At 36.9% G+C, this 13,120-nt stretch overlaps 1 non-coding gene across 1 annotated transcript; it reads right to left on the bottom strand.

Moving 5' to 3' along the window:
• Nucleotides 1-8,565: 8,565 nt before the first annotated feature.
• On the bottom strand, nt 8,566-8,673 carry LOC148544386 (small nucleolar RNA R71). Its single transcript, XR_015900452.1, has one exon. It is a non-coding gene; the product is annotated as a small nucleolar RNA R71 (small nucleolar RNA).
• Nucleotides 8,674-13,120: the final 4,447 nt, after the last annotated feature.

Genomic DNA, 13,120 nt, shown 5'->3' with positions numbered 1-13,120 from the left:
AAACTCAAAAAGAATGAGTATCCAGGGATCCGACATGAGATCCGAAGAAGAGGTTGGGAAGTTCTCACCAACCCCATTTAACAAGTCAGAATCTTAATGGTTCAAGAGTTCTATGCCAATGCATGGATCACCAAGAACCATGATCAAAGTGTGAACCCAGACCCTAAGAATTGGCTTACAATGGTTTGGGAGAATTACTTAGATTTTAGTTCGGAAAATGTAAGGTTGGCATTCAATTTGCCTATGATGCAAGGAGATGCACACCCCTACACTAGAAGGGTCAACTTTGATCAAAGGTTGGACCAAGTCCTCATGGACATATGTGAAGAGGGCGCTCAATGGAAGAGAGATTCAAGAGGGAAGCCGGTTCAACTAAGAAGGCATGACCTCAAGCCCGTGGCTAGGGGATGGTTGGAGTTCATCCAATGCTCAATCATTCCCACTAGCAACCGGTCCGAAGCTACTATAGACCGGGCTATCATGATACATAGCATCATGATTGGAGAGGAAGTGAAAGTTCATGAGGTTATATCCCAAGAACTCTACAAGGTGGCGGACAAGTCCTCTCCTTTGGCAAGGTTAGCCTTCCCTCATCTCATTTGTCACCTTTGCAATTCGGTTGGAATTGAGATAGAGGGAGACATTTTCATTGATGAGGACAAACCCTCACTAAAAAAAGGATGGAAAAAACAAGAGAACCTCATCAAGAGCATGAGGAAATTCTTCATCATGAAATCCCTGAGATGCCTCAAGGGATGCATCTTCCTCCACAAAACTATTGGGAGCAAATCAACACCTCCCTAGGAGAATTAAGTTCCAACATGGGACAACTAAGGGTGGAGCACCAAGAGCATTCCATCCTCCTCTATGAAATTAGAGAAGATCAAAGAACCATGAGAGAGGAGAAACAAAGGCAAGGAAGAGACATTGAGGAGCTCAAGCACTCCATAAGATCTTCAAGAGGAAGAACAAGCCGCCATCACTAAGGTGGACCCGTTCTTTAATTTCCTTGTTCTTTATTTTCTATTTTTTTGAAAATTGTGCTTTATGTTTATTTATGTTTTTGTCTTTATTACATGATCATTAGTGTCTAAGTGTCTATGCCTTAAAGCTATGAAAATGAATCCATCACCTTTCTTAAATGAAAAATGTTTTTAAATTGAAAAAGAAAAAGAAGTGCATGAATTTCAAATTTTAAAACAGTTTACTTATCTTGATGTGGTGGCAATACTATTGTTCTTCTGAATGAATGCTTGAACAGTGCATATTTTTGAATTTGATTGTTTATGAATGTTAAAATTGTTGGCTCTTGAAAGAATGAAAGGAAAAGGAGAAATGTTATCTGATGATCTGAAAAATCATAAAATTGATTCTTGAAGCAAGAAAAAGCAGTGAAAAGCTTGCAGAAAAAAAAAAAAAAGAGGAAAAGCAAGCAGAAAAAGCCAATACCCCTTTAAACCAAAAGGCAAGGGTGATAAAAAGGATCCAAGGCTTTGAGCATCAGTGGATAGGAGGGCCCACAGGAATAAAATCCTGGCCTAAGCGGCTAAACCAAGCTGTCCCTAACCATGTGCTTGTGGTGTGAAGGTGTCAAGTGAAAACTTGAGACTGAGATGGGATAAATGATATCTGCTTTAAGTAGCCTGGTCACTTCTTTCTTGACAACTTCTAAGATGGTGGGATTCAATCTTCTTTGAGGTTGACAGACAGGCTTTTTTCCCTCTTCTAGGAATATTCTGTGCTCACAAACTTGAGGGTTGATGCCTACTATATCCGCTAGGCTCCATCCAATTGCTTTCTTGTGTTTTCTCAGCACACTGAGTAGTTGTTCTTCTTGTTGAGAAGTGAGTTCCAGTGCAATGATAACTGAAAACTTCTGCTTGTCCTCAAGGTAAGCATACTTGAGGTGTAGAGGGAAGGGCTTTAATTCTAATTTATGCTCATAGCCAGGCTCTAGATTATCTGTAGCTGGTGATAATGGTGAAGTGCCCTCATTGTCCTCTGAAAATGTCCCCACACTTGGACCTTGTCCTGTGTACTTCTCTTCTAATTTCTCCCGGTGAACTTTAGCCACGGTTTCATCTATGATGTCACACTGGGAGATAGAATGATCATCCGGAGGGTGCTTGATAGCTTCATTTAAACTGAATTTCACTATTCTGCCATCTATTTCAAAAGAATAAGTTCCTGAAAATGCATCCAACTTGAACTTTGAAGTCTTCTGGAATGGTCTTTGATGAGCAGATAATTTATACACTTTTTGGCATTGTTTTTAGTATGTTTTTAGTATATTTTAATTAGTTTTTATTATATTTTTATTAGTTTTTAAATAAAAATCACTCTTCTGGACTTTACTATGAGTTTGTGTGTTTTTCTGTGATTTCAGGTATTTTCTGGCTGAAATTGAGGGACCTGAGCAAAAATCTGATTCAGAGGCTGAAAAAGGACTGCAGATGCTGTTGGATTCTGACCTCCCTGTACTCAAAGTGGATTTTCTGGAGCTACAGAAGCCCAATTGGCGCGCTTTCAATTGTGTTGGAAAGTAGACATCTTGGGATTTCAAGCAATATATAATAGTTCATACTTTTCCCGAGATTTGATGGCCCAAACAGGCGTTCCAAGTCAGCTCAAGAATTCTGGCGTTTAACTCCAAAACTGGCATAAAAGCTGGAGTTAAATGCCCAACTGGCACAAAAGTTGGCGTTTAACTCTAAGAAAATTCTCTGCACATGGAAGCTTCAATGCTCAGCCCAAGCACACACCAAGTGGGCCCGGAAGAAGATTTCTGCATTAATTACTGATTTCTGTAACCCTAGGCTACTAGTTTTCTATAAATAGGACCTTTTGCTATTATATTTTCATACTTTTGATACACTTGATATACTTTGATAGACCTTTTCACGTTTGGGGGCTGGCCTCACGGCCATGCCTAGACCTTGTTCTTATGTATTTTCAATGGTGGAGTTTCTACACACCATAGATTAAGGTGTGGAGCTCTGCTATTCTTCATGAATTAATACAAAGTACTATTGTTTTTCTATTCAACTCAAGTCTCTTTCTTCTCCAAGATATTCATTCGTTCTTCAACTTGATGAATGTGATGATCCGTGACACTCATCATCATTCTCACCTATGAACATGTGCCTGACAACCACCTCTGTTCTACTAGCAATGGCTTGAATGCGTATCTCTTGGGTTTCTAATATAAGATTGGAACCTTCGTGGTATAGGCTAGAATTATTGGCGGCCATACCTGAGATCCGGAACGTCTAAACCTTGTCTGTGGTATTCTGAGTAGGATCTGGGAAGGGATGACTGTGACGAGCTTCAAACTCGCGATTGTGGGGCGTGTGACAGACGCAAAAGGATCAATGGATCCTATTCCGACATGATCGAGAACCGACAGCTGATTAGCCGATGTTGTGACAGAGCATCAAGACCATTTTCACTGAGAGGACGGGAAGTAGCCATTGACAACGGTGATGCCCAACATAAAGCTTGCCATGGAAAGGAGTATGAATGATTGGAAGAAGGCAATAGGAAAGCAGAGGTTCAAGGGGAACAAAGCATCTTCATACGCTTATCTGAAATCCACCAATGAATTACATAAGTATCTCTATCTTTATTTTATGTTTATTTTCATCACCTTAAACTCCATAACCATTTGAATCCGCCTGACTGAGATTTACAAGATGACCATAGCTTGCTTCAAGCCGACAATCTCCGTGGGATCGACCCTTACTCACGTAAGGTTTATTACTTGGACGACCCAGTGCACTTGCTGGTTAGTTGTGCGGAATTGTGAAAAAGTGTGATTCACATTTGAGAGCTCCAAGTATTTAGCGCGATTGTTGATGATCACAATTTCATGCACCAAGTTTTTGGCGCCGTTGCCGGGGATTGTTCGAGTTTGGACAACTGACGGTTCATCTTGTTGCTTAGATTAGGTACTTTTCAGAATTTTTAAGAATGAATTCTAGAGTTTCAAGGTAATGTTCTTATCATCACAAAAGCTGATTGATTCTCATCAATTTAGCTATTGAATGTAATGTCCTACTGAAACTTGGCCAAACATGTCTAATCTTTTTAGACTGAAGCTTTAGACTAACATTGCATGATTCCTGGAATTCTCATTAAAAGTTTTGATTCTCTTTATTTTCTTTTCACATAATTTTCGAAAAAATACAAAAAAAATTTATAAAACCATAAAAATCAAAAATATTTTATGTTTCTTGTTTGAGTCTAGTATCAATTTTTAAGTTTGGTGTCAATTGCATGTCTTTATCCTTCTAATTTTCGTAAATTTATATATATTGTTCTTCATTGATCTTCAAGTTGTTCTTGATGATTTCATTGCTCTGATCTTTAAATTCTCTTGTTTTGTGTGTTTTATTGTTTTTCATATGCATTCTCAATTTCTTAGTGTCTCTTATATGAAAACTTTTAAGTTTGGTGTCTTGCATGCATTGTTTATTTGATCTTAGTTGCATTTTTTATTGTTTCTCATCATCAAAAATTCAAAGATATTTTCAAAACTATGTCTTTTCAAGTCAATAATACAGAGAATTGAAGATTCAGAACATTCAGCAGAGAAATCAAACAGAAAAAGCTGGGCATTCAAAACGCCCAGTGAAGAAGGAAAACTGGCATTTAAACGCCAGCCAGGGTACCTGGCTGGGCGTTTAACGCCCAAAAAGGTAGATTTTTGGGCGTTAAACGCCAGAATGGGCACCATTCTGGGCGTTTAACGCTAGGATAACACTAGAGGGAAGATTTTGTTTTTAATTCACATTTTTTTCAAGTTTTCATAATTTTTCAAAATCAAATCTTTTTCAAATCATATCTTTTCAATCATATCTCTTTCAAAATCAATTTCTTTCCATTTTATATTTATTTTTACTATTTTCAAAAATCCTTGCTTCAATTCAAGATTTTCTTCAAAAATTTTCAAGTTGTTACTTGCCTATTAAGAAAGGATCAAACTTTAAATTTTGAAATCATATCTTTTAATTTCTTGATAGTCAAGTAATCAACTTTAATTTTAAAAATTTTCTTTTTCTAAATTGATTTTCAATCATATCTTTTCAAACATATCTTTTCAATCACATCTGTTTCAAAATTAATTTTTTTTCAATCATATCTTTTTCTAATTTCAAAATCTTTTTCAAAAATCACTTTATTTCTTTACCAATCTTAGTTTTCGAAAATCTCAATCAAATTTTCAAATTTCTTTTTAATTATTTCAAAATCTTTTTAATTTATTTTCGAAAATTTTTCCCCTCTTTTCACATCCTTCTATTTAAGGGACTAAGACTCCTCATCAAGGTGCAATTCGAACTCTGTCCCTCTTGATAAAGTTCGAATTCCCTCTTCTCCACCTCCTCCTTCTATTCTTCTTTTCTTCTGACACTTCAAGGAATCTCTATACTGTGACTGATGCACGGAAAACTTGTCTCATAACAAATCTCCCTTCGGCAAGTGTACCGAATTGTTGTCAAGTAATAACTCACAAAAGAGTGAGGTCGAATCCCACAGAGATTAACGGATTAAGTAATCAATGGTTAATTGATTATCCTAGTTAGACGGTTCAGATTTGAATGATGAGCAGCAGGAAGTGTAAATAACATGAATGTAAAGGAAAAACTATAAAGTGCAGAAAAGTAAAATAGCAAGAAAAGTAAATGTAAGAACTAAAAATAAAATGAACATTGGGATCAAGAGATATTGCAATCCTCCGGATCAAGTTCATTCTCATCTCTTCCTGAATCAATGCATTCATTGATCTCCTTGGCAATCTTAAGTGATCGAATTACAATTTCTTGTAATTCGATCTCTCAAATCTTGATCAATAGCCAATTCCTTGGTCAATTGCTCATGAGAAGAGATGAAGTATGGTCACTGATTATACCACATGCATTTCCCAAATCAAGTGTTGGAAGGATTATAGTCACATATCCATCCACACCCAATTTGGTCCAACATGAGAAAGCATTTCTAGCATGATCTCTTCATTCCTCTTTCAAGGTTCAGAAGAGATCCAAGTATGAATAGTTTCTTTTCCAAGATAACTACCCAATTGGATGAAGATCGAAAGCCCTCTAGTAAAATCAAGAGGAAAGAAAGAAGAAGAAGAATAAGAACTACACTTAATCCATTGAATCACAATAGAGCTCTCTAACCCAATGTAAAGAGTTAGTTGATCATTACTCTACAAAAATAGAAAAGAAAGAAAGTGCAGAAAAGTAAAGATGAAGATTTAAACTGAAATTGAAAATTCAACATTCATAAATGAAAATTACAAAGAAAGAGAAGGAAAAGTGTGTGAGGGGAGGGAGTCCGAAGACCCCTCTTCAATCCCCCATTCCAGAATTTCCAGCCTGCGTTTAATATAAAAACTAAGGCCTTTATATAGACTCTCCTAAATTACAAAATGAAATTAAAAGTAAATTACAATTAAATGAAAATTCCTATTCTAGATGCTTCTTGTGGTCTTGATTGGTTGACAATTGTGGGCTTGCTTGCTTGAGCTTTGAAGTGGACTTGAGAGAGAGTGAGTCAAGTTGAGGTCCAGGTGCTAAAGTTAGTACTAAAGTTAGCCACACTAACGCTACAAGTGTGGCGTTAGTGCTAAAGTTATTGTGGCTAACGTTGCACTTGCTGCCCAGTTGGTGTTTTTGGGTCTTAAAAGATGCCTCTTGTTTGTACTCCAATTTCATGCCCACTATAAAGTATTATATATCGTTGGAAAGCTCTGAATGGTAGCTTTCTAACGCAACTGGAATCACCTCAATTGGATCTCTGTAGCTCAAGTTATGCTCCTTTGAAGTGGACATGGTCGCTGGCATAGTTGCTAGCGTTACTGGAAAACTTGAGTGCCAATAACGCTAGCGATCAGGGCTTCATTATTGCCAGTTTCTGGAGATCAAACTTAGTGTCCACCCTATACTATTATATATTGTTGGAAAGCTCTGGATGTCTACTTTCCAATGCCTTTGGAAGCGCATTATTTGGAGCTCTACAGCTCGAGTTACACTTCTTGGAAGGTGAAGAGGTCAGTTGGCCTTAATACAGGTTGATACCATGTTCACCATTGCACTTTCGGGGCAGATTTTCTCCTTCAAATTTAGTGTCAAATATGTAGTGCCATATATTCTTGGAAAGCTCTAGAATCCTACTTTCCAATGCCACTAGAATCACCTCATTTGGAGCTTTGTGGCTCAAGTTATGCGTGTTTGAAGAAGGCATGGTCAGGCTGCCAGGTGGGACTTTTGCCCACGTTAACTACCACGTTAATCTAGTTAACGTGGGTCTTTTTGCTTCGCCAACGTTAGTGGATATCACCTTTTCCACTAACTTTGGCATCTCCCTTTCCTTCTACGTTAGTTCCCACGTTAATGTAGTTAACGTGGAAGCTAACGTGGGTCTTCTTGCTTCGAAAACGTTAGTGGCACTCACTTTTTCTACTAACGTTGGCATATACCCCTTTCGCAAGCGTTATTGGGGCTCACCTTCCCCATTAACATTGCTTGGTGCCTTTTGTCCCTTCGTTAGAGTTCACGTTAGTGTAGCTAACGTGACTCTTAACGTGGGTCTTCGTTCCATGCTCTCCTTCTTCAAAGTTAATGCCACTAACTTTTCTCACTAACGTTGTGGCTTTCCTTCCTTCCACGTTATTGCCCACGTTAGTGTAACTAACGTAGCCACTAACGTGGCTCTTCTCTTCTTCTTTTGGCCTGAAATCAATCAAACAAAGTGCATCAAAGTCTTGCTCTTAATCATGGGATCATGCATCATCCAATTTATCATATAATTCATGTAAAATTCTCATGAAATCATGTAAAGTGCACAATGTATGCTTGAATCAAGATGTAAGTGAATATCTACCCAAAACTAGCTTATTTCCTAAGAAAATGCATGAAACTACCTTAAAAATAGTAAAGAAAAGGTCAGTGAAACTGGCCAAAATGCCCTGGCATCACAGACATAGAGGATTCCCTACTTTCTTGTTCTCTTCTCTTTCATATGAGCAGGAGCAAAGATAAAAGCATTCTTGTTGAAGTTGATCCTGAACCTGAAAGGACCTTGAAGAGAAAGCTAAGAGAAACTAAAACACAACTCTCTCTAGAGGGCCTAACAAAGCTCTTCAAAGAAGAAGAAACCATGGCAGCCGAAAACAACAACAATGCCAACAATGCAAGGAAGGTGCTTGGTGACTTTACTGCACCTACTCCTGATTTCTATGGGAGAAGCATCTCTATCCCTGCCATTGGAGCAAACAACTTTGAGTTTAAGCCTCAATTAGTTTCTTTAATGCAACAGAATTGCAAGTTTTATGGACTTCCATTGGAAGATCCTCACCAGTGCTTAGCTGAGTTCTTGCAAATCTGTGACACTGTCAAGACCAATGGGGTTGATCCTGAAGTCTACAGACTTATGCTCTTTCCTTTTGCTGTAAGAGACAGAGCTAGAACATGGTTGGATTGACAACCTAAGGAAAGCCTGAACTCTTGGGAAAATCTAGTCAATGCCTTCTTGGGAAAGTTCTTTCCACCTCAAAAATTGAGTAAGCTTAGAGTGGAAGTCCAAACCTTTAGACAGAAGGATGGTGAATTCCTCTATGAAGCTTGGGAAAGATACAAGCAATTGATCAGAAGATGTCCTTCGGACATGCTTTCTGAATGGAGCATCATAGGTATTTTTTATGATGGTCTGTCTGAACTATCCAAGATGTCATTGGATAGCTCTGCTGGAGGATCTCTTCATCTAAAGAAGCCGCCTACAGAAGCTCAGGAACTCATTGAAATGGTTGCAAATAACCAATTCATGTACACTTCTGAAAGGAATCCTATGAATAATGGGTCAACTCAGAAGAAAGGAGTTATTGAGATTGATACTCTGAATGCCATATTGGCTCAGAATAAAATATTGACTCAACAAGTTAATATGATTTCTCAGAGTCTGTCTGGAATGCAAGCAGCAACAGGCAGTACTAAGGAAGCTTCCTGATGAGCGGATAATTTATACGCTTTTTGACATTGTTTTTAGTATGTTTTTAGTAGGATCTAGTTACTTTTAGGGATGTTTTTAATAGATTTTGTGTTAAATTCACATTTCTGGACTTTACTATTAGTTTGTGTGTTTTTCTGTGATTTCAGGTATTTTCTGGCTGAAATTGAGGGACTTGAACAGAAATCAGATTCAGAGGTTGAAAAAGGACTGCTGATGCTGTTGGATTCTGACCTCCCTGCACTCAAAGTGGATTTTCTGGAGCTACAAAACTCGAAATGGCGCGCTTCCAATTGCGTTGGAAAGTAGACATCCAGGGCTTTCCTGCAATATATAATAGTCCATACTTTAGCCAAGAATTGACGACGTAAACTGGCGTTCAACGCCAGCTTTCTACCCAAATCTGGCGTCCAGCGCCAGATAAGGATCCAAAACCAGAGTTGAACGCCCAAACTGGCACAAAAACTGGCGTTCAACTCCACAATTGGCCTCTGCACGTGTAACACTTAAGCTCAGCCCAAACACACACCAAGTGGGCCCCGGAAGTGGATTTATACATCAAATACTTACTCATGTAAACCCTAGTAGCTAGTTTATTATAAATAGGACCTCTTACTATTGTATTAGGCATCTTTTGATCAGCCTTTGATCTATTGATCATGTAAAAGGGGGCTGGCCATCTCGGCCATGCCTGGACCTTCACTTATGTATTTTCATACGGTAGAGTTTCTACACTCCATAGATTAAGGTGTGGAGCTCTGCTGTTCCTCAAAGATTAATGCAAAGTACTATTGTTTTCTATTCAATTCTTCTTATTTCGCTTCTAAGATATCCATTCGCACCCAAGAACGTGATGAAGGTGATGATTATGTGTGACGCTCATCATCCTTCTCCCTTATGAACGCGTGCCTGACAAACACTTCCGTTCTACATGAAATAAGCTAGAATGAGTATCTCTTAGATCTCTTAACCGGAATCTTCGTGGCGTAAGCTAGAATGATGGCGGCATTCAAGAGAATCCGGAAGGTCTAAACCTTGTCTGTGGTATTCTGAGTAGGATTCAATGATTGAATGACTGTGACGAGCTTCAAACTCGCGAGTGCTGGGCGTTAGTGACAGACGCAAAAGGAGGGTGAATCCTATTCCAGCATGATCGAGAACCGACAGATGAATAGCCGTGCCGTGACAGGGTGCGTGAGCATATTATTCACTGAGAGGAGGGGATGTAGCCACTGACAACGGTGATGCCCTTGCATAAAGCCAGCCATGGAAAGGAGTAAGACTGATTGGATGAAGATAGCAGGAAAGCAGAGGTTCAGAGGAACGAAAAGCATCTCCATTCGCTTATCTGAAATTCCTACCAATGATTTACATAAGTATCTCTATCCCTATTTTATTATATAATATTCGAAAACAACATTATCACTTTATATCCGCCTGACTGAGATTTACAAGGTGACCATAGCTTGCTTCATACCAACAATCTCCGTGGGATTCGACCCTTACTCACGTAAGGTATTACTTGGACGACCCAGTGCACTTGCTGGTTAGTTGTATCGAAGTTGTGACAATTATGAATTAAGATCAGAGCACCAAGCTCTGGAGCCATTACCAGGATTTGTTCGAGCCTGGAGATCACAATTTCGTGCACTATGTTTTTGGCGCCGTTGCCGGGGATTGTTCGAGTATGGACAACTGACGGTTCATCTTGTTGCTCAGATTAGGTAATTTTCTTTTTGTTTTCTTTTCAAAAAAAAAATTTTTCAAAAACCTTTCAAAAATTCCTCACTTGTTTTCGAAAAAAAAAAAATTTACTAAAAATAATGTTTTCAAAAATAAATTATTCTATGGCTTCAAAATTTTTAAGAATGAATTCTAGTGTTTCATGAAGCATGTTGAAGCCTATCTGGCTGTAAAGCCATACCCAAACTGCTTTGGGATTGGCTAATCACTTCAGTGGAGTCATGCCCAATCCTTCTGGATAGGGTATGTCAGGCTTGTCATGTCTGAATTACACTCATATTTTTATTAAAGCTTGGCTGGCTATTAAGCCATGCCTGACCCTTTGATTGGAGCTTTAAGACTAACATGGCAAGATTCCTGGAATTCATATTAAAAATTTTGAAATCCTTATTTTTATTTTTCACAATAATTTTCGAAAAAAAAAATAATAAATAAAAATACAAAAAAATTAGAAAATCATAAAAATCAAAAATATTTTTGTGTTTCTTGTTTGAGTCTTGAGTCATGTTATAAGTTTGGTGTCAATTGCATATGCATCTTGCATTTTTTCGAAAATATCATGCATTCATAGTGTTCTTCATGATCTTCAAGCTGTTCTTGGTAAGTCTTCTTGTTTGATCTTGATGATTTTTTGTTTTGTGTCTTTTCATATTTATCATATGCATTCTTGAATTCTTAGTGCGTAAGCATTAAAGAATTCTAAGTTTGGTGTCTTGCATGTTTTCTTTGCATTAAAAATTTTTCAAAATTGTGTCTATGATGTTCATCTTGACATTCAAAGTGTTCTTGGTGTTCATCTTGACATTCATAACATTCTTGCATGCATCACATGTTTTGATCTAAAAATTTCATGCATTGCATAATTTTCACGTTTTCATAAAAATTCAAAAAAAAAAAAAATATCTTCCCCTTTTTCTCTCATCAAATTCGAAAATTTGAGTTGACTTTTTCAAAAATTTTTAAAATCAAGTTGTTTCTTATGAGTCAAATCAAATTTTCAATTTGAAAATCTTATCTTTTTCAAAATCTTTTTCAAAATTCAAAATCTTTTTCAAAATTCATGATTATTTTCGAAAATTCCAAAAAATTAATTTTCAAAAACCTTTTTCTTATTTTATATCATAATTTTCGAAAATAACATAATCAATTAAAGTTTTGATTCAAAAATTTGAAGTTTGTTACTTGCTTGTTAAGAAAGATTCAAACTTTAAGTTCTAGAATCATATCATGTGATTTCTTATGAATCAAGTCATTAATTGTGATTTTAAAAATCAAATCTTTTTCAAAAACTAATTTCTATCATATCTTTTCAAAAAAAATATCTTCTTATCTTATCTTTTTCAAAATTTGATTTCAAAATATCTTCTCTAACTTCCCAACTTCTTATCTTTTCAAATTTGTTTCAACTAACTAACTAACTTTTTGTTTGTTTCTTAACTTTTTCAAAACTACCTAACTAACTCTCTCTCTCTAATTTTCGAAAATATCTTCCCTCTTTTTCAAAAATTTCTTTTTTATTAACTAATTATTTTTATTTTTTATATATAAAAAAAAATTTCGAAAAAAATACTAACCTTTTTCAAAAACTATTTTCAAAAATCACTAACTCTTTTTCAAAAATTGTTTTCGAAAATTCACTTCCCCCTCTCATCTTCTTCTATTTGTTTATTGATGTACTAACATCTTTCCTTCAACTCTCCAAAAATCCGAACCCCCTCTCTCTCTGAGTTCAGATTTTCTTCCCTTCTTTTCTTCTACTAACACAAGGATCCCTATACTGTGGTATAAAGGATCTCCATTATTATTATTATTTTTCTGTGCCTTCTTCTTTGTCATATGAACAGGAGCAAGGACAAAAACATTCTTGTTAAAGCAGATCCAGAACCTGAAAGGACTCTGAAGAAAAAAATTAAGAGAAGCTAAAATACAACAATCCAGAGATAACCTTTCAGAAATTTTCGAACAGGAAAAGGAGATGGCAGCCGAAAATAATAATAATATAAGGAAGATGCTTGGTGACTTCACTGCACCTAATTCTAATTTACATGGAAGAAGCATCTCCATTCCTGCCATTGGAGCAAACAACTTTGAGCTGAAACCTCAATTAGTTTCTCTGATGCAGCAAAACTGCAAGTTTCATGGACTTCCATCTGAAGATCCCTTTCAGTTCTTAACTGAATTCTTGCAGATATGTGATACTGTTAAGACTAATGGAGTAAATCCTGAAGTCTACAGGCTCATGCTTTTCCCTTTTGCTGTAAGAGACAGAGCTAGATTATGGTTGGATTCTCAACCCAAAGATAGCCTGAACTCTTGGGATAAGCTGGTCACGGCTTTCTTAGCCAAGTACTTTCCTCCTCAAAAGCTGAGC

Source organism: Arachis ipaensis, chromosome B9, assembly GCF_059453495.1.
Source record: "Arachis ipaensis isolate K30076 ecotype BB chromosome B9, ASM5945349v1, whole genome shotgun sequence".
Lineage (NCBI taxonomy): Eukaryota > Viridiplantae > Streptophyta > Magnoliopsida > Fabales > Fabaceae > Arachis > Arachis ipaensis.
This window is presented reverse-complemented; position numbering and strand designations above follow the sequence as displayed.